Source organism: Chroicocephalus ridibundus, chromosome 1 (assembly GCF_963924245.1).
Source record: "Chroicocephalus ridibundus chromosome 1, bChrRid1.1, whole genome shotgun sequence".
Taxonomy (NCBI): domain Eukaryota; kingdom Metazoa; phylum Chordata; class Aves; order Charadriiformes; family Laridae; genus Chroicocephalus; species Chroicocephalus ridibundus.
This window is the reverse complement of record NC_086284.1, coordinates 177,594,027-177,615,619: the sequence shown is the minus strand read 5'-3', so window position 1 is coordinate 177,615,619 and position 21,593 is coordinate 177,594,027. Positions and strand designations below refer to the sequence as shown.

At 38.1% G+C, this 21,593-nt stretch overlaps 1 long non-coding RNA gene across 5 annotated transcripts in view; it reads right to left on the bottom strand.

Annotated features, from left to right (window-relative positions):
• Positions 1-11: 11 nt before the first annotated feature.
• LOC134510066 (uncharacterized) overlaps positions 12-21,593 on the bottom strand; it is a 37,818-nt gene continuing 16,236 nt past the window's right edge. For 3 of the 5 annotated variants that reach the window (XR_010069493.1, XR_010069492.1, XR_010069495.1), the window contains exon 7: positions 13-2,354. This is a non-coding gene — a long non-coding RNA (uncharacterized LOC134510066). Of the gene's footprint in view, positions 2,355-21,593 lie in introns of all 5 variants that reach the window. The other 2 variants (XR_010069496.1, XR_010069494.1) reach the window with 2 other exon arrangements.

The following is a 21,593-nucleotide window of genomic DNA, read 5'->3' as shown; positions in this document are numbered from 1 at the left end:
TACGTAAAATATTTAAAGAACCACTTTGTTGATATAATTTTTTGATCGAAAAACATGAATATTATTTTTAGAAGAGCTGATGGGTCTCATTATATTATCCATTGTAGGAAAAATGCAAGGTGACATTCTCTTTTGAAAGAATCATTAATATAAAGGATATTATTCAAACCTAGTCAATATATAGGAGAAGTTGCTTCTTCGTGAGATTTCACCTGCATAAAAGTCCCTGTATCTCGCCATTAGAACTCATTGACAAATGTGTTTAATTTATGTTCAGTGTAATTTAACTGCTCTATCATTCCTTCCTGTTTGGACAGTTATGGCCACTTAGGAGTTTTACGTTACTTTTAACCTTGGATGATACTGATTTTTCCTTTTGATGGTCCCTGGACCAAGAAACTATAACTTTGTTGTGCTCTCAGCAGTTTTGTCTTTAGCGTCTGTCTTCTTCTTGGTTCATGTATGTATTTCTCACTGTTTGTTCAATATAAGCTCCTTTAATAAAGGAAACAAAAAATCTCCATGCTCTTAATTACTTCTCTCTAATTTCTTAAATGTCTTTAACTTCCCCTATCATTTTTTCCATGCTGACACCTTCATTTGCCAGTGCTAAATAGCACATCATATTTGGCCGTATAGTCTCCTATTTGGCCAGTAAGAAAAAGAAAACAAAAGAAAGAGAAGGAAATCCATGTACAGAGGAAGAAGGTTTTGTGATTAAAATAAAATTTCTAGCTATTGTTTGGCAGACACAGCCTGGGGAAGAGGACTACTCACTAGCATTCTAACGTTGCTGTTTAGTCATATGTCCAAGACTGCTCATTAGCATTCCCAAGCATGCATCAATTTGAAAACGTCTTTCTTTTAACTCATCAATATAGAAGCCCCAAAGTGCACTTTATTTGTGTAATAGGTTCCTTCAAGATGTTCAAAATCAGCTGTGGCTGTTCTGGTTATATTCAAGTGACATCCACTCAGAGGAAAAGAAAAAAAAGTTTCTTTTTGCTAAATCATAAAAGCAAAGAGTGCAAAGAAATAATGTGTTCTGGACTGATGCCTTAAGCAGTGACAAGAAACACAGGGTATTCTCAGATGATATTTAGGGCAGTATTGTCATCTGAAGAGCACAACATCCTCGTTCTAACTGAATTCGATTCCCAGATTCACCAGATACCACCAAGACAAACACATCTGTATATAACATTTTTTTTTCTTGCTAAGAATATATTTTTAAGTGCTTGCTAAGTTTATCAGGCATTTTTTATAGCATAGCAGAATTTGTCCTCTTCCATCCCAGATTCCTGTAAAACAGAGCAATATTTATAATCATAGAATCATAGAATTGTTTAGGTTGGAAGAGACCTTTAAGATCATCAAGTCCAACCATTAACCTAACACTGCCGAGTTACCATTAAACCATGTCCCTCAGCACCACATCTACACGTCTTTTAAATATCTCCAGGGATGGTGACTCAACCAATTCCCTGGGCAGCCTGTTCCAATGCTTGATAAACCTTTCTGTGAAGAAATTTTTCCTAATATCCATCCTAAACCTCCCCTGGCGCAACTTGAGGCCATTTCCTCTTGTCCTATCGCCTGTTACCTGGCAGAAGAGACCAACTCCCACCTCTCTACAACCTCCTTTCAGGTAGTTGTAGAGAGTGAGAAGGTCTCCCCTCAGCCTTCTTTTCTCCAGGCTAAACAACCCCAGTTGCCTCAGCCGCTCCTCATAAGACCTGTGCTCTAGCCCCTCACCAGCTTTGTTGCCCTTCTCTGGACACTTCTCTCCTGTAGTGAGGGACCCAAAACTCAACACAGTACTATATTATACCACAGGACTATTATATACCTTCCAGGGCTGTGGCAAACATTCACTAATCGGATATAGATTGGTTTTTAAACACGACTCAAGTCTCTCCATGCCTGCCTGGCAGGGTCAGAACACCAGGCTCCTCCTTTCCCAGATTCTCTCTTCAGGGCTTTGGTGAAATGGTGAAGCAAGACGTTCAGAGAATTTGCTTTGCTGTATGCTGCCAAGTATTTCAAGTGAATTACTAGATATTTAGCGATAGTATAACAATACAGAAAAACAGGGAACACGCTTAGAGCTGGCATCATAGTTGTCTGTACTACACATGCAGCGCGAGGCCAAAGATCTGAAAAGGTCTACAGCGAAGAGGAGCCTCCTTGTAGCTTCCTCAGTAGTTCTTTTTTGGGAGTTCAGGATGTGCTTTTCATTCAACCGTGCATTTCCATGCTGACCTCTAGCCTCTTGGAGTGTTGTCTTGACTCCTGATGCATACTGCAACAGCTTTTCAAGGGGAATGTGTAGTTACACAGAAGACCTCCTACACCTGTGGTGTGGAAGAAGAAGAAAAAAGAAAAAGGTCTGTGGAACCTCCATGGCTTGGAAGAGAGCAAAGGAAATCTCAGAGAGGGAACCCTTCGTGGGAAAGTTTAAATGCATGATCTGATCTATTTCCCGCAAATTTATTCTTATGTATCTCAGCTATTCATTGCAAAGTAAGTTTAATTGAACATAGGGTAATACTTTCCTATCTTAGAGAGGGGAAAAACCTCGTTATCTCCACACTTTAGCCAGGTGCAAAGCTATTTCTTCTCAAAGGTTGACACAAGAGGAAATAATTCCTACAGTTTCAGAATTGCACATTTGTACAGTTGTGAATCATTCCTACCTTTAACACTTGACAGCATGTGAAGTAGATGGACTGGTTTTTGCTCATATTCACTACATATCTGCTTCCTCCTGACAATACAATTTTGGCTTCATAATAAATCCCTGCTGCAAATCATCTTAAGAATTCTTGTCCCATAATTCACCCAAAGCTTTTTGACCTTGTTAACTACAGATTTTAGAGTAGGAGTTTGGAATAAATGTCAGTCTTGCTGATGCAGCCTTATTGTTTTCTCCCAAGAAGATAGCTTAATATGTTTAGACCACTGGAAGTGACAATCCTTCACAAATTTCAAGAACCATCATTAATTTACCTTAATAATGAAAAGCAAAACGGAGTGTGACAACAACTTTTGTCCTGTATACTAATGAAGCTCTAAGATCTGTAATGAAACACTGTTAAGTATGAACAGAGGAACCAGAAGAGATGTATGTTATTAGCAATTGGTATCCATTAGATTGTCATTGCTGAGGTTGGTCTTAAAAAACCCTCAGTGTACTGACCTGGTAACATTGAAGAGAAGCATGCTCTTTACTTCACTGCTGCCAAACTTTAAAAAATGCAGTGGGTGCCTACATGACTTCATCTCAAGTCCTGTTTTTCTCCTGATGAAGTCGATAGGCAAACTGCTATTATCAATAAGAGCAAGAAGGTGCTATATTAAAGGCTTTATAGCAGTTGGACTTGAATGAGAATAGGTAAGGGGACAAATAGAAATTCAGTTCTTTTGATACATTTCTTCCCTGTATGCCATTAACAGAACAAAATAATATAGGGGGAGAAATTTTTCTTATTTCTACATACTTTTTTCTTATAGAAAATAGACGATGTGAAAAGTTGTGGTCTTGGAAGGACTGTAGGTACCCAGTGCCTTCAGTACTGAAATGTCCTAAGAGCATCATTAGCTACACTGTCCTACCTGTAAACCACACTCACAGAATAGTCACAACCATAAATGAATGCTGTATAGGATTTTGCTGATGATAAATGAGGTAAGGTTGTAAGCACTAGGGACACTTGTAGAAGGATAGTGCCAAAAAAAATTTTTAAACATCCAACTATATAATCATGGTACAGGCCTGTTGACTGCATCAGAAACCTCTACAAAAATCCCCTAAGGCTCTGGCTGCATATTTGGAGTGTAAGGTTATGAATAAAAAGGTCTTCTTTTTACGAGTTTGTAGGTGGTTTTGATACACAGTGAATGCTGGAAGCAGTACACCTGAAGCAAAGAAAGTGAGAAGTCTTCCCCTTTGTGCTGTATGAGATCAGAGCTGCCAAGGACCCTCTTTGGTCTTCTCACGCTCATACCAGTCTCTGGACTTGATGCTGAGCAGAGCGTCTGAGATTTTAGTGGTTCTTCTGAAGGATTTAAGCAATTCTAAATGAGTTAATATCTGCCAAGGTGTCTTGCTCCTTTTTGGAAGCAATTTCATGCGATTCTAAGCTGTGTCACTTGTTAAGTGAAAGTGATTCACGATGCATTGAAATGGAAATTTAAAAGAAATTGTTTCTGAATTTAATGCTCATGAGAGCAAATGACCTTAAGTGAGGCATGATGCAAACAGGAGCGAGAGCGAGCAAACTGTTCCAGGAAGTTCAGTTATCCTCCCTCTCCTTGAAAAACAAACTTCTGTAGAGTTAGCCTTAGATTTCTCTTTAATAAATCCAAACTACCTGCATTTGCCCAGGCTACAGAAAAAGAAGGTTATGTTCAGTCTTTATGTTCAGTCTCTCTAATCATCTTAAACCTGTTTTTTTCCTATTAGATTTGCGTCAATGAATTCAGAGGCACTGAGTTTACAGAATTGATTTTAAAACAGATTTCAATTAAACCATGTAATTTATGACTTTAGAAAAGGCCTGCTTTGCTCTACACATAAAGGCGGGCACGGTAAGTGCATTGACACACAGCTTTTTTTTAAGACATACGACAGGTATCTTAAACATCTAACCTGAAGGTGCGAACACTCACTCTGCTTTTTTGACAGAAAAAGAGCTTTCCAGAGATAGAGCTGCAGTGGCACCATTTGATCCTGTATAATTCTTGAAGTTTACTTTACCCTTCATGGTGATTTTTGGGTGGGTTTGTGGTGCTTGAATGGACGCTTTCCTCATGCCAAAGAGAACTGTTGTTCTGTATCCCAGGTCCTGTATAATCAGCATTTTGGATTTTTCCTTGAAGCTTAGAATGTAGCTTTATTTGCTTTGGAATTATACACTGTTTATATGTGGCTCTTCTCTTTGAATTTGCTGCTACACTGAGCATGGAAAAGTACAACTTTCCTCCTGTGTGAAATAAATGGTGACAACATGTAATTTTCTTCTTTGCAGCCTTTGCTATAATTTCCTCTCTTTCAAGCAATAGAGTAGTCATTTTGATAAAACCTTCTCCATTAGTCTTGTCACTGTCTTGTTACTTGTGTGTAACTGTTGTATGACTAAACATCCTAATTGTTTGGAGAGGTGCAATTCACAGGTGTTTTGTACATAAAGTAAATATTTCCCACGAACATGTTATGGAAATAATTCACGGAAGCACTTAAGTTTCGGAGACCAAAAAGAATATCCTTGCTGAGAATGTCCTCAGTGCTTAATTCCAACATTACTACACACTTGGATTCCTTTTGGCAAATGAAGACTTTTTTTCTAAGTAACGGTGCTAATAAGAATATAGATAGTCATGTTTCATGTATTTCTGTTCCTATTATGCTGGTAAAATGCGACCTACTTCTCAGGGATAGATATGGTTTCAGGACAGGCTATTTCAGTTACAAAGCTGAAAGAAGTGAAGAATGAGCATCTTCAGGCAGGCAGCTGCACTATCAGTGGCACCAGCCAAGGATGTCTAGCTACGGAGAGAGAGCAGAGGAAGAAGACATGAAGACAAGAACCTGGGAGGAGGTATCCTGGCTAACCATGGGAGCTTTCCTGGAGACCAAGTGATGCCAGGATGCCAGACTTTAGCTTGGGACCTACCTGGGACATTAGTCCTTTTTCCCTACTTCACGAAACCACATTTTACCTTTAAAAATAAACCCAAGCTTTTGCTCCCTTCAAGTCCCTTCATGCTTTCACCCCTTCAACAAACTTTTTTGTACCCGTTCCCATCTCCTGCTTTAGCTCTATACTGTCTGTGATGCTTTTGGCCAGCAAACTACAGTAACAGCTGGATTTCATAAGTCTCTGAATGGTATTGCTTCTCCTGATCCCAGAAGCCAAATCAGGAGGCAGCAGGTTCAAATTTTAGCAGGGTCCGCTAAGAACACTGTTCTTTTGCACACTAAGTTGAGTTAGGCAGAAGTTTTTTCATTACTATGGTGGGTTTTCTCTCTTAACTTCTCTCTGGTGTCTCCCTGTCTTCTTGTCTTCCTTTTTCCAAGCATCTTCATCTTTCCTTGTTTTTATCAAACCACTTGATATCTTTTAACCACACTTGTCATTCTAGGCTGCTATACGGCATCATATCTTCATGATGTAGAAGTGGGACACTGCAGTGGCCAATAAAAATACACCGGACTAAATGACCCTTGTTGAGATAATATTTCTTTGTCATTGAGAGAAGCAGGGAAGCACTATGGCTTCCTTCAAGCGAAAGGATAAGAGTTTTCAGCTTGAAGAAAATGGATTGATAGAAGGAAATTGGGCTGATTTATTCTTGCTTAGTCATAGGCTGTCTCGCTTTCAGTATGCCTGCAATAACAAAACAGCCTTGCAATTTGGAAGAGTGCACAACAGATTTTTCTAACCAGAAAAGCAAATAATTCGGTTTAAAAACATATAGCAATACTTTAAATATTCAAGAAACACGTCAAGTAATTTCCCCAATTTGTTTATTAATTTTAAAAATAATTATATGGATAGTTACTAATTATACTCTTTGAAAAATTAGAGCTTTTTTTCCTTCTTTTTGAAATTCCAATGGCAACCGAAGCAATTTTTTTCCCCCTCTTTGTTTACTGGAACCTACGTGATTCATGATTCAAGTGCACTGACGATAAATTTTCTCCCTAGACTTCTATTCCAGCCCTGGTGTGGAAGCATACAAAAATATTTAATTTCATGCTGCTGCTACATGAACATTAGCTAACTTTGGCAACTCCATAATTATCAGTGGGAGATGTCAATTTAGAGCCCCACAGATATTTCCCAAAGCATTAAGGGTCTTTTCAAAATATGACGGGGACTTCAGTGTATTGAGAGCATATCTTCAAGACTGCATAGCACAAAAGTTTTAATCTTAAAAGTCCACATCTAATTAAAAAGCATCAGTTGATAGAGAAGTACATATAGTCACTGATGCTTTTAACAATAAAGCACACCAGGTCACATTTGGGGACAGGGAGGGAGAAAAACCTCCAGCCTTCAAAGCAATAGGGCAAAAAAATTGTTCTACGTAGTGCTCACTTACATGAACTCTCAAAAGAAACAGAAATGAAACTGGAAATTGTTAAATGCAAAACCAGTCAATAGCAAGATAATGACACAAGTCAGTGAAGAAAGATTGATTTCTGTCCCCCCTCATGCTGAGACTTAAATTTACAATTTGCTAACATAGTGATTAGACAACAGGTGGAATCCAAGAAGTATGATTCACACTAAAGCAGTGTTTTGATAGAAAAACACTATATAATTTGGATTACGGTGTAAACATCCAGTGTTTCTGCATGAATCCACCCATAGATTCAGCCACAACAGAAATTATGACTGCAAATAAAGAACTCCTCTGTCCCAGCCATAATCAGTCCCTCAGAAAACACAGAAAATCCCCTCCCTTCTAATATCCCAATTTGAAAATGCTATGAACTATATCAAATTGAGAACAGAGGTGGTAATCCTCTAAGTTCAATTACAGAGTTCCCACTTCAATAGTCTTGCTGGAACAATAAAGTAGTTTGAATGCGAGCCGCTTTGTTAAAGTCAAGCTTGCCTCACATCCTGAGGTATCTTTGATTGCTAATAACGCTCTCACTGAAAAATGAGTGAGGGCTCTGGTTAGAAACCACCAAGAGATAAGCTTATGATCAGCAGCCAGCCATTTTGAGACCAATAATTTGTTGTTTTCAAATTACTTACTTTATTGCACTAGGAGCTATAAATAAATGAGGTTGCATTTGCTAGAGAGATTATAAATGAGATGGAACTACAGCTGTGCCTGTCTCTTCTGCAGCAACCAACAGACAGCTCCGCCTTCCCCCCAAAATACTCCGCTCCTCTCAAACTGACCACATTCACAAGAGGCAAAATTCGTTATTCCAGCAAGCTCCAACTGGTAGCCAGAGGGTTGGATGCAATGCCAGCGTGGAGATGACCACCTCGTGTTTTGGTTCATTTGCCACTGGAGTAAAAACAAGCTGAAATTTGTCAAACAATCAAACAAACCTTTGCAAAGCAACATTAAGGTGTGTAATTGATGATTACACTTTCTTCCCAGTGTAAAATTCATCCTGAGGAAACCCGTGCATTTAGCAAAAGCTAACCACAAAAGCTTGAAAGTGATTATTCTTTTGTGTTGTCTTAAGATTGAACTAAAGTTAAAGCTGGGAACGCAAAGCATTCCTGTAGCTTCATTTGGAAGGTTTTGCTTCTTGTTCATCATTCACGGGGGAATTAGTATTTCTTATTTGCTGTGCATTACGTACAAGTGAGAGCTTTATAAAACAGTAACAAGCCATTTTCTTCTGGCAGACCCTGGAAGTTTATAAGTAGAGGTCATAGCAGGACTCTGCGAATTTTAATCCAGTTTGCATCCTATAAAAATAGCAGTACTTTATCCCTTATAAGGCTTTGCTGTATTATACTGCTGGTACAGACTGAGAGGTTGAGGAGGGTGTTTAAGGGGAACGATTTAGTGCAACTGGAAAGGGAAATGTGTTTTCTCCGAATTGAGAACATGTACAACTTGAAGACAGAAGAATGTATCCAGAAAAGGCGAAGAACTGAGAGTGACTAAGGCAATTAAGAATATTCACTCCTCAAAGGCACTGCAAACACCAGCAGTATCTTTACATATTGTTATTTTTACATTATTGTGGTATTTAATAGTAAAGGACCTAGTTTCCCTTATGAACTGTGAACAGAAATTACTTTACCTGACACTGAGAAGACATATTCATTTGAAAGCATTGTCTGTCTGATAATTTTTGAGACAGAAAAATGCTGTATAACTAATACTAAAAATGTGAGAAAATTTAACTTTGACAGCACAGCTGCTGATGCTGATTAACATTAAAAGAAGCTATGTTTACAAATTAATGAAAAATAAATGCTTACAGCTGATGCCCAGCTCATACATTGAATATACAGCAGAGTATGCAGTGCACAATATATTATATAATATCTTTGTTACATGACATTAAACATTATAAAGCTTCTCAGTCACTTTTCTTCATAAATTGATGGATCTCAGGAGGTGGCTACCTCCTTAAATACATGGAAATCTTGAGGAGAGGCCCCAAAAGAGAGTTCTCTCTCCGGCTGCCAGCTTGAAAGGTCTTTCTGCCACTAGAATTTTAGCATCAGCATGTGTGTGTGTGCAACTCTGTGTTCACCAAGGGTGACGTAAACCAGAAAAGAGAAGAACCCTTCCAGTGAACCAGTGTTACTTATGCATTTTCACAATCTGCTTCTTATGACATGGTCTTCTACAGTCATTGATAGTTATGACATCATGCAATTAGTGAAATAACAAATTAATGCCAAAGTAATGAACTAATGAGAACTTCTAGCTAAAGATGCACTAGGATAAAGCAGTCCAGTCAGTGGAGGGCCACCAAGATGGTCAGGGGGCCGGAGCACAAGATGTAAAAGGAGTGGCTGGGTCTGTCCAGTCTGCAGAAGGCAGCTATGGTAAGACATTACAACTGCTTACAGAGAAAGAATGGATACGAACTGCAGCAAGGGAAATTGTGGTTAGATGTAAGGAAAAAACTTTTCACAGTAAGAGCAATCAAACACTGAGAGATATTGCCCAGAGAGACTATAGAATCTGCAACCTTGGAGGTGTTTCAACTCAGCTGGGACAAGGGGCAGATTAACCTAATTCAATTTTAAAGTTGGCCTTCTTTGAGTGGGACGTCGGACGAGACAGCCTGCAGAAGTCCTTTCCACCCTAAACTTTTTTATAGTTGCATGACTCCATAAATTACTCAAAGGCTGAAACCTGAGAAGATGTGAGATGCAAATATTTTTGTCTGAAGAATATTGCATGCTAAGGGATTCAACAGCACAGGTATACATGGTGTATAACTGTATAATGTTCAATCTTCAAATCAGATCTTCAAATCAGATCTTCAAATTCTAAAGCTGGTTGGCTTTGTCCTATTCATTTCTATTTCAAATGTGCTGGAAAAAATGGTTTCCCTTGTGGAAACAGACTTGAACATACAGCAAAATGTTGTTAAATGTTGAATCATTTATAGCCAAGTAAAAAACTGCAATTAATTTCAGTTATACATGCACGAGAATTTTATGAACTGAGGTAGAAAAAAAAAAAATGTATTGAATTGCATTGAAATTGATAATTATAGTTTCCAACAAAAAAAAAATGCTTTTGACAATGGAATTAGAGTGGAAGTACACAGGTGAGAGAAAGCTGCACAATATGCTAATTGAAATGTTATTTTTCCTAAAATTTCTCTTAAACTAAAATACTTCTTCATTCTTCTCATGCAACTTATCCATGACTACTAAAAATCTACTAAAAATCTGTCACTTGAGTTTGACATCACTGCGGTCACTCTTTTACCAATGCAATTTAATAAATTACGGTTCCTCTTCAATCTCAGTAACTGACGAGTATCCATACCTGCCAGAAAACCCAGTCTAAAAGCAAAATAGGACCACCAAATGCCAACAAATAGTGGCAGTGTGCTCTCCTGGGTAATGTAGTTCAGAGCTGCGGCAGCTCAAAATTAATTCTTTAGGTCAGCACAAGGACTGAAAATGAAACATTTTAATTTAGGAATACCCATATATTTTATTTCAATTGTAAATATTTTTTATCTTTTTCAGTTATTGGGCATTCAGTCTTGGTCTGAGATACATCCAAAACCCATACAAAGTAAAATTCAGGATTTTAGGTTGGAACAGAAGTTCGGTCTGGTGGTCATCACTCAAACAAACCAACAACATTTATCCTGGACAAGAAATATTACAAATTAGCATCCCAATTCCAATTAAGAGATTTCCTACACTGAAATGCTATACAGTGCAGGAGGACTGCTTCCCTCCCAAGCCCAAACCTCCATCCCAAAATAAAGGTATTTTTGAGGGTTTTTTTCCTATAACTGCCATCTAAAACAAAATTTGAAAGTAACATAATAATGAGTCCATTTCTATGGAAATGGTCTTGTTATTATTTAATCAGGCCAGCATCTAAGTGATTCATGAACTGCAGGTTGAAACTCACTAAGCAGTTCATGAATCTCTGAGTTGAGAAAATTTGAAGGAAAGAAAAAGGAGAAGAAAGAAACCCCTTCCCCAAAGGACTTAGTAAACACTCCGTCAATGATGAATGCTACCTAATTTACTTTAAAGCAGTTAAAAACTACTCAGTTCCTTAGCTTATTCAGTGTTCACTTATAGAAATAGTTGGGCACCAGTGATGCATTATGCTATGCACTGTATAAATCCATAGCAAAAGGAGAGATAACCAGTAGCTCAGAGAAATCAACTGCACAAAGCAGTTGTGAAGGGAGCTAATTGAAATTTGGCAATATTGTAAACAAGTCAGAATTTTTCTTCCACAAAGGGATGGGGATCAATGCACTGGAATAAAGCTGCCTTGTGCTCCGGGAGCTTTTATATTCACGCCGAATATGTTTGGTTTTGTCATCCTTAAGTTCCTGACCCCAAGGGCAGGAAAAGTGCCCTTTATTGTTTTCCTTGTGAGATGTCCGTCAGCTTGGGTAGTTAGGTATGCATTCACGCGTATACACACACACACACACATGTATATGCTTGGGTATGCATTATGGGTACACACACGGCGTTAGAGATTCCACATTCACCTTAAACATACCTGGCAGTCACGATTCTAAGAAAAAGACTCTTATTCTAATGCTTCCGCAGGGTGATCTTAGTAAGGCTATTAAACAGTTGTAATTAGCTGGAGCTTAAAATAAGCAAATGGAGGAAGAAAATTTGCACTGCAGTTTAGTTGGATGTGCAGAATGAGCCCAGACAGCTACAGCATCCTGATTTGTAGAGTAGTGATACTGATTTCCCGAGGAAAATGATGCATCCACCTTTCTTCTGCCTTTCATTGCCTATTCCCCCACCCACTCAAATACAATGGAAAAGGAAGATGAAGGAAGAGGGTAGGTGGAGAGAATACTGCTGCAGCAAATGGTGCAGCTCAAATTCTACTCATTTTCTATCAAGCCTTTTCAGTGGGGATGTGCATGGCTTTTTTAAATATAAAAAAAGTCATCTTTTTAGAGCACCTGATTGCTTTGCTCTTAAGTGGCATCATTTTTTTTCGGCCTGCTTCATCTACCTTTCTTATAGGAAACATAAATGTGATTCCAACACTTTATCAGGCACAGAGAGCTCCTAGTGATACTTTATCAAGACAAAAAAAACTATAAAAGCCAAAACACATTTTCCATATTATTATTGTAACCTCAATAACAGCAAAAGTACAATATTGTTAGACAGAATTTCAAGAAAAATGAGATTTCTTTTCCAGACCGTTCTATAACTATTCTTGCTGCAGGGACATGTGAAACTTTGGACCATATGTGTTTTGCTGAATAAGAACACTAACGGTGCTGCTAGTACTGATGTGATTCTAAAAGGTGGTGACAGAGTGATGCTAGTGAATAAAAAATAGACTGCATAAAAAAGGCTATGTAACAGGGACTTTGTATAAAATGAAAAATAAATATCACGAGGAAAATCATTGGGTTTCCTTCAGTTTCTGCCTTCTTTAAGATAAAATCATGTTGACAAATGACAGAAGTCAGCAAATGCTCACTGTATACTTATGGTTTAATAGGAGATAGAGAGGATCCAATATGATCTTCCCACCTTTGTAAAATCATTGGCTTGCCTTACTGACCATCAGTATATGTGAGTGCATCAGCTACTGATAATTACAAGCACTCCCAAGGGTACCTGCTAATTTATCTGGAAAGGGGACACTTTGCATACCAGTGAGACCTCTTTTTGATGGTTCCATTTGCACAGTGAGACGGTTTCAGCTGACTGTTCCAGGTGAGGTGTAAACTCAGCTGCTCACCAAGAAAGTAAGAAAGTCTTGCTCTTATGTGCCCAGGGTCCTGCAGCTGGCCGTTGACTGGGAGGCTGATAAAAGGCCAGTATAGAATACAGCCTGCAGCTAAAACTGTGGGGAAAAGCAGCGTCATTCTAAGTGAAGGTGGTTATTATAGGTATCTTCTGCTGTGCGTCAGAGAGACCCACAAACCCTCTGGGAAACAGACAGCAGAGAATTTAGGGAGGCCATGAGAATGTCCCATCCAGAAAGGCCCAGGACTGGAAATGTGAAGGATGTCCTCAAAAGGAAATTCTGACTCAACCCTTTGGCATGAAGGTACGAGCAAAATGTGAAGAAGTGGAGAGAATTTTTGTTCTACCAAGAATTTCTTTACCTACTGATGAAAGCAAAGGTCAGACATCTTCATGACTGGACTGAGGACTGCGCTCAGGGGCTCTGATAGAGCCTTTTTAGTGCAGGAGACGGAAGTGCCTGTGCCAGTATGGTTGTGTCACATCCTCGTCAACAAGTTGGCAGAGGTGAGTTTCTCTGAAAGAAACATCTAGCAGAAAACAGCTTCACAGGGACATGCTTTTGCAGAGTTGTCAAAGTTTTGTATATACACATTTTGTATTTTTACTTCCCAACTTCTAATACAATAGTTGTAATAAATGGAAGGAGTTAGGCTGCTACTTATATTCAGCCAGGTCTTTTATTACATTATACCCAGAATACAACTGAGTGTGTAAAGACATTAACTAACCCAAAGTGCAATCTGTAGCTGTTAAATATTTGACTACCACACCAGGCAGCTTTGCTGAGACAAGAACAAACTTGTGTAAGACCAGAGAAAAGGATATTGTAGTCAGATGTGTGATTTACTTCTGTGGTAGTGTGACAAACGTAAGCTTGAAAGATTTTTGCTCAGGAGAGCTAAGCAGGTAAAGATTTTGATTTGTGTGGGTAGACACATGTGCCTGTTCTACAGTTCCACTGAATTCATTGGTCTGACTGAAGGATCAGGATCTAAGTCTGACAAAATCCAGAAAAAAAAAGAAAACAAAATATGTATAACAGAAAAACTAGAAAATTCAAAAAGTCATTTCAGTAGTACTTATTAGTCTGAGATTATCAGGAACATGACCACCACAGTAAATGTTAGCAAATTATAAAGAAGGACTGACAGGGGTTCGAGAGATGGGAAGCTCTGCCTGAGCACTGTTGGCTGAGAGATCATGTAATCGCAGGGGAAACAAGATGTGTGCACGAGCAGTGCTGTTCAGAACCTTAAAAGTGATGATGGAGCGAATGTCAATCACTTACATGAAAAGCTATAACCCATTTTCCTTATCATATTCACAGAAAAATTGTGGAAACTTCATATTTGCAATCTCCAAGCCCAACCTTATTATACAGGGACTGTCACACTGAATAAATCAGAACTGTTTAAAACCCTGTAGGCTGTTCGCACAACTCAGGGCCACCTGTTCTTGGTTCTGGTGCCTTTCTGTGACTTGCTGTAAACACAGCATTCCCAAGGTCAGCAGCTGTAAGCCTTGGTGGCATGGCTGCCCTCAGTTACGTGCAGTCATCATCAGATTACATTACCGCTCACACAGTGGCCTTGCAGGCCCTCAATGAATAAATGTTCTCTGCAGATAGCAGCTCTACATTCTGGGACACCGCATTTATAAAGCAGTCACTTATTCCACACTTACTTTTATGTATGAATATATAATCAAGGAGAGAAAGAACAGTGAAACAGTTTAAAAGCTACAGTAAGTAGCAGAATCTGTGCCACAGGCAGCAGCAAGGCAGCCTTTCCATCGAGGTTTCTGAAGGCTTCGTTTTAAACTTATAACCTAGGAGAGGCACCATGTCAGTTAAATGCACTGCCCACTAGTAGGGCAGAAACGACTTAGTTCATAACATGTGAATTCCTAACACCGAAGTTAATTCTGCAGCAAACATAGACTTTTAAGCTACGTTTTCACTGAAGTGCTACCACAAGAAGAGTGGTCACACCACTAAATACGCCTCCAGCAGAACAGAACGATTGTGCTATGATTGCCTGAAGTGCAGCCAACTCAAGTTAAAAACACCAACACACTTAAAAAAACCATTTTTATATGTAATTTTACACACACCTGAGTTCAGTTATAATCTAGCTCTCAATCTGGAATAAAAAACAAGCAGGGACGAACCTACACTAACCTTTTTGTTTGCAGAATCTCAGGTTTCATTCGTTTCTGCTAGTTGGTACATTGTGAACTCGACATGGACCCCACCAACTCTTTGTTCTGCTCCCAAGACAGGGGGCACCAGCTAGAAGATCCCGATGACATATGCAAGATCCCTTCTTACTTTCTTGATGAGCAGCTGAGCTCATATCTCACCTGAAACAGTTGAAACTTTCTGTGCAGACAGTCTGAAGCTGTCAAAAAGAGATCTCATAGGTGTGCTAATTAAAGTGGCCTTTTCCGGCTGAACAGTTTAGCATCTAGGAGACCTAAAGAGGAGGGTTCTATTAGTAAAATAGTTATAACATGTGAAGTTTGGCAATGTGGAAGTAAAAACAGGGAGTACATTTATACCTAGCCTAAGAATTCCATAGCAAGTGTTAAAGATTAAGTACTGTTGGCATATGCTTCATCAATGCCCTTGTTGCCTCGCCAAAATATCTAACCAATCTTTTTCTTGTTCAGTCTGATCTGGTATGAGTGTTGGGTCCCAGTGCATATGTTACGGGCTTTATTGGCAGTATAAAGCTGGCAAGTGGATCCAGTCAGATTCATAAGCACTATCTTTCTGACTCCAGAGCATCTGTATACTGTGGGCAGACTGTTCAAAGAACATGTAAACTACTTATGCATCCAAACGGGAAGTAAGATCCATGCCAGTTTAGCATGTGGTTTGTGAAATGCAAATTAAAATAAAAGGTTGAAGATGGGCTTCTGGTTCTGAAGCATCCTGGTGAATGCAAAGATACCTGAAAGGGACTTCTTTGTCATTAGATACAAACACCGCCGTTCTAGCAATCATTTTATCCAGTCCATAGAGCTCCCTCTTCCTGGGAAGGCTGTTTTAGTTTAATAAACTTGCCAGTTTGTTCCTTGTCTGTTTGGCTTTTTTATCACCAGAAAATTTTAACCTACTGCTGATGCCACTCATTAACGAAGTCATCAGAGAAAACAAGACCCTTGGAAATACTGCTAATAAACTTCCTCCAGTCTGCTGCTGTTCTTCACCACTACTCATGTTTGTCTGCCTTGGACAGGTCTTTTTATTAACTTTTAGTTTATCTTTCGACGGCTGGCGTCTCCAACTTCACTGACAACTTTACATTTGACTCAGTTATCCAGCGCTTCACATATTAATAGAGTTAAGATCTACTATGTTGACTTTGTCTAGAAAATGCATTATCAGACTATTCTTGCAAAATCTACTTTTGGCCATTTCTTGTTATATTTCACCAATTTTCTCTTACCCCTAATGTCTCAAATGAGCTTTCCTTCACCATTTCATTTTTGCAGACAAAATAGCAAGTGTGCACTTGCCTGAATCACATTTATCCTCTATTGAAAATATCAGTACTACTTTTTTTCTGTTCTCTAACCATATAGTAACACTTCTTACTGAAAAGATTTGTTAAAAATACACACTTTCAAATTTGTAATCCCGTATGGCATTTCTATCAAAATTGGGGGAAAGCATCTATACCCATTTTCTTTGCATTACCCTCCAGCTTTGCACTTTGCCCTGATAGTTTATATCACAGTCCTATTTTGAAAAGTAAAAAATTCTTTGTGCTACCAAAGGCATCATGCCAAAGCTCTTATTTTCTTCCTACTGTATGGAACCCCAGTTATTTCTGTTGTCTTTTTACTGGTATTACTGGAGAACCTTTTATTATTTTAATGTATTTCTCAAATCCTTTCTCATCCCTGCACTTTTTAACCTCTTAAATAAGTATTTCTTTCCTAATCGGTCCTTTTCTGAATATGCTTTCTGCTTGTTATGAAGTGCCCTTTGCAAAGTAGTCAGCCAGCCAGGAGGTCTGTAGCCTGCAGGTTTTTTAACCCCTGTGTTGTTTGGAATATAAATTCTAGACAGCTCTACATCCATTGACTGGAAGGAATTTAAATCTCCCTTCACGTGTGAGTCCTGGTGTCCTCAACCTGATTGTTAATACGAAGTGATTTCTTCAGTTTATCAGTTTATCCAAGTTTGTCCTCTTGAAAAGGAATAAATATTTTTAATGAAATTTTCTTTACCTTTCTATGCATTTTTTTTCATCTATGAATACAAAATGAATCGAGTCTTTATCATCCAAACCAAAAGTATTTTCCACAGACAGTTTTTCTATGACAGCCTTGCTGCTTACCAGTGCCAGCTCTCAAAACACCTCCTTTTGATTCATGGGCAGTTTGACCAACAAAATTAAGGAATCTTTAATAAGCAATCATTTTTGTTCTGAAAGGTTTGGCATTGCAAATCATTGGCTCACAGGTAGCTTAGCAGCGTGCTTAAAGGTTGAGGGGAACCATGAAATAAGAGGAATGACTCAGCCGTCAGATGTAGGAACTCCTCTATTTTCCAGGCCATTTGCTGAAGCTTTTTATTTCAAAGCTGAAAATGAGCATTTTAAGAGCTTTATAACTATTTCAGCTTTTCCACACCCAAAATACAATCTTCCCCCTCTTTATGAGAGCCATAAATTTATTTAAAATTCATTAATTTATTTTTTATTATTATTTGTGACTTGGCTGGATAAAATCTTCTAAAAGAAAATTGACATTCTTAATTTGATAGAAGCACCCTGTTAGTTATAAATGGACAAATAGTTCAAAGTGGTGATTTAAAATATTGACAAGAACTTCATACCACATTTGTGTTTGCAAACTTTTATGAGAGTATCACAAATCTACAAAATTTCAATTAACCTTAGTTCATATACATGCACCCAAGAGTTTGTTTCTAAAGCCATGAATACATGTGGTAAACAAGCAGTAAGAAAACACCAAATATTTCCTCAGAGGTCAGTTTAAATTAAAAATAAAATGAGCTCCTCAGACAGTCATCTCAGAGAATCTCAGTGAGATGAATTTAAAACATTCTTTTAACTCTTCAGTGACGTTTAACATTACTAGCTGGTACTCATTAAAACATAATCTACCTACTCTTTCCTCTCTAATCCAGGATGCATAGGTAAATTATGAATTAATAGTTAATAGTATGAGTTAATTTTATGGAAATCAAACCAATTTTTTTTCCCTAGTGAAAAACAGTCTCTGTAAACTTCATGTAAAAGGCTACTGAAGTCTGATTCTTCACTGCTTTCCTTGGTGTAGCTGTTCAAAACAGGTGTAAAGTATGAAACCAGCAAGATAACATTTCGTATTCCCTTTGCACTCTCTGCACAGTTGATCCCCCAAGACGTTAAGGATTTGGGTAATTCGGATTGTAGGAGATAGGGATGAGTTAAAAAGGTATCTTTTTCTCTGAGGAGAGTGAACATAAGAGAGAACCTGTAACTTAAAAACCAAAGACTTCTTTAGAGAGATTGGTAGTCGATAGCTGCCAAATAGTATCATATATAATCCCCATGCATTTTTGGCAATGGGGTTGTAACTAATTCTCCAAAGCAAAATGAAAATGGAAATGGAAAGTTCAAAAAAAACCTTTATCAAACATCAGATAATCTGCTGCTTGAAGGAAAGGTCTATTAATGTGAGCATCAACCCTGCTCTCTCCCTGTTCTTTGCATCAGGAAAAAATCCCAGCCAGTGTTGAGCTAACTGTGACCCATCTACCTTTGCTGTCCTCCTCCCCTTCCCTTATGACCGTGCCTGTCGTGCAGTACTGGAGCTGAAGGTAATCAGTTTAGCACATGAATAAGATTTGATTATTTTTGTTTTACATAGGCTATAAACCTGTCCAATCTGTTTTAAAAATCCTTTCAGTGTTCAATTCGCTTAGCTTTCACTGAATTGAATTCCCTGCCAGAAATATATTAAGCAACTGGGGTTAGACCAGGGGAGTCATTTTTATTTTTTCACTTTTAAATGCAAAGCTCACTTACTTTCTTGGAATAATTCTTCATTAGAAATACGGGGATTCGGTACAGAGTTTCCCCTCAGTGTTGTCTCTGAGATTTTTCATCACGTACCAACCTGATATTACTTCAGGGGGTTGTGTATGATATTATCCTTCTTTGCAGTTTGGTCGTGATCTCTTGCTGGCTGGCACTGGTGAACAGGTTACATGCAGCAGCTGCCGGTCTGGCAACCGGTTCTGTTCAAGGAGAGGGTAACTGTAGGGCAACGCATGCCCAATAAAACAAGCTAAAATCATCAGGGGATCCCTAAACAAGAGCCTGCTATATTGAAAAAGAGTCAGTCTCTAAATAAACTCTAAAAGGTTTCTAGCAGCCAGGATGCAAGTGGAAGCTGTCTTCCTTTGGAAGTTTACATAATCATTTAATTTAATCCTTCCTGCAGTGTTTCCCAGCCGCTGCTTTAGTTCTTTGATCATAATATGCTAGGACAAATGTCAGGAAATATGAGTCTACAAAGCGATGTAAATCTTGTTCCCTATCGGAGATGTGACTATGAGCATTATCTTCATGATATTTTCTTTCTCATGTATTTATTTCTGCTCTGTTTTTTTCCATTTCTAAGTTAGAGGAAAGCAATGGCTTTCCAGCTAAAATCCAAAGTTATCTAGTATGCCGACCCTGGTTAAGAGAGTACTTTAGCTTGCAGTTGAAGGTGAGGAAAAGCCATATTAACCTGGATATTATCTTTAAGATGTTGTAGTGTGGCATTTTTCATAAACCATGGCTGTTGGCATTCATATTATTATGCACTTGCTTCAGCTCCATCATCAGCATGTGTGTTGAGACCCGCATGTATGTTTCTGTCTCACGGCAGTCAAACATCATCAGTCAAATACTGCCATTTCTTGCCTTTCAGAAGCTTTATGGCCTTATAAGCTTTATGAATTAGACTGAATTTAAAAAAAAAAAATTCTTGAAAATTATACATTTAGGTCAACAAATACTCAGAAGTTAGCATCAAATAAAACTTGGACACAAAGACTTTTTTGTTTCTTTGAAACTCTGCACTTAATAATTTAAAAATAAAAATAAGAAAAAAACTAAGCAGTATTCTACCACTGTGGTAGCATATATTTTATATCCATTTGGCATTTCATGTGATTACAGAGCACAGTTGAGGTCATTACACTAAAGGGAAAATAATGGTAGAATGTATAAGACAAGTGAATCAAAGAAAAAGATGGGTTTTTTACTGTTAATATTTTGGTGTCTATTAGGTAAGGAGTTTTTGTCCTAGCTTGCTTTTAATTAATGTTGCATTACTCTTTTTAATAACAGCATCTCTTTAAGATATTGTTAATAACAACATCTATTTAAGACATTAAGTCTCTAGCATTAATTTAATGGAAGCATTCCAACGGCATCTATTATATGTTCCCAGTTAAATTAGCATGATGGTCTTTTAATGGATGTTTTAATAGACATTATTAACCAGAATATTATGAAATTAAAATGGAACTCAATGGGTTCTTTGAGTTCCTGTTGTAATGTTCTGTGAAGTCACTGATTCTGAAAAATAACGGCCTATATATTTTTAATTTAATTTAATGGCATTTGGCAAGCACTAAAACATGAACATGCATTTATATGGCAGGAGTAAAGACAAATATTTACTGAATTAAGAAGTGGCTGATCTAAAAACTATCTTACATTTTGATCCTGTGGGTCAAACTCTTTAAGAAGAGGTTCTTTATAACCATTTGTGTACCAACAGGCATGGCCATGCTTTTTCTTCCCTGCTGATGCGTGTGATGTGTTGAATTTACTGCTGAAATCAGCTCTGAAAATAATTGGGAGCCCATTTCTTTAGAGAAAGAAGCGTTCTTTTTATAAACTACCATTTCCCCTATTTTTCAAAAAACTCATTTTCTCTTGTTAGTTGGTGAAACTACACAGTGGGTGTGCATAGTAAGTCTCAATTCCAGCTGGGCTACTTCTACGCCAGATTGAAACTGCAAAGTATTGTAAAGCTCAATAGATCACAGATCTGCCTATTAAGGTCTTATTTTGGTCAGCAGAATTTGAACTTTCTCCTTATTGATTTTCTATTTGTGAGCCACATTCCTGAAAGTATGCATTTTATCCATGGAAAATGTTATTGCTCTCATCAAGGAAGAAGGCCATTGGTCATCATCTTTTCATTTCAGCAGCAATTATGATTAATTGCCATTTTCTCTTCTGATCTTCTTCATTCTGATGTGAGAATGTGGGAGAGAAGATACCTGTCATACCTTTAAAAACCTGAGATAAAAGTGGCTTGTATAACCCGTTAGCTGACATTTTGAATATGTCATTCTCTTACATTTGGGTGGACCTTTTTCTGGAACTCTCCAGGTTTCTGAGTGCTACATAACCAACCCTCCACGAAGCATTGTATAATCGCTCAGGTTAGCTGAAAACTTCTCCTTTAAACTAAATGACTCGAATCACCAGTATTTTCTCTGAAACCGGAATGGTCTTATTTGCATACAAATCTGTCGTTTCACACAACAGACAAAGCTGGCAGACTTATATGAGTTTCCCATTGGACTTATTTGAGAGTATGAATTCAACCTTCACT